The 777-nt window shown below is 32.8% G+C and overlaps 1 protein-coding gene across 2 annotated transcripts in view; it reads right to left on the reverse strand.

Moving 5' to 3' along the window:
- LOC102678029 (collagen alpha chain CG42342-like) overlaps positions 1 to 752 on the reverse strand; it is a 25,194-nt gene extending 24,442 nt beyond the window's left edge. The window contains exon 1 of one of the 2 annotated variants that reach the window (XM_031510514.1): positions 621 to 752. The gene's annotated coding sequence lies outside the window, so the exon portion shown is untranslated. The remainder of the gene's footprint in view (positions 1 to 620) is intronic. The other variant, XM_031510513.1, reaches the window with a different exon arrangement.
- Between the last annotated feature and the right edge of the window lie 25 nt (positions 753 to 777).

Here is a 777-nt window from a genome sequence, read left to right on the forward strand (position 1 = left end):
ATATAAAACATACAGAATATTGATATATTATATAGAAAAAATTCATCTTCTTTTTAATTCTGAGTAATCACAAGATAGTTTAAATAATATTACAAAATATTCTTTCAAATTCCTTTTTTTTTTTCCTAACAATTACTTTTAATACCAATTATAATTGGAAAACACAAAAATACCTTTCGAGACTTATTCATTACTTATTATCAAGTTACAAATACTTTTGAATTTTCTTTATTTTCTTAAAATTAAATTTCATCCAAATAGCAAACTTGAATTATAACACACCAATAATTCTCTCTTATATCTCTAATATTACAAAATATTCTTTCAAATTCCTTTTTTTTTTCTCCTAACAATTACTTATAATTGGAAAACACAAAAATACCTCTCAAGACTTATTCATCACTTATTATCAAGTTACAAATAAAATACAAAATACCTTTGAATTTTCTTCATTTTCTTAAAATTAAATTTCATCCAACTAGCAAACTTGAATTATAACACACGAATAATTCTCTCTTTGTCTTTATTTTTCAAAAATCAAGCCTCTTCCACGAAAGCTTATCAACCCCCTCCTCCCCAAATATCATCAAATGAAAATGAAAGAGCAGCGTATACGTTACCTTAGGACCCGGAAGTCCCGGTGTACCAGGTGGACCAATCGGCCCAATCGATCCCGGAGTTCCCTTTTCACCCGGCGGCCCAACGTCACCCGGAGCTCCTTGCCTTCCCTCGTGGCCGGGAAGACCCTCGGCACCCGGAGGACCGGGTGGCCCCGGT

The sequence above is a fragment of the Apis dorsata genome, unplaced genomic scaffold (genome assembly GCF_000469605.1).
Source record: "Apis dorsata unplaced genomic scaffold, Apis dorsata 1.3 scaffold_233, whole genome shotgun sequence".
In the NCBI taxonomy this organism is placed as follows: Eukaryota; Metazoa; Arthropoda; class Insecta; order Hymenoptera; family Apidae; genus Apis; species Apis dorsata.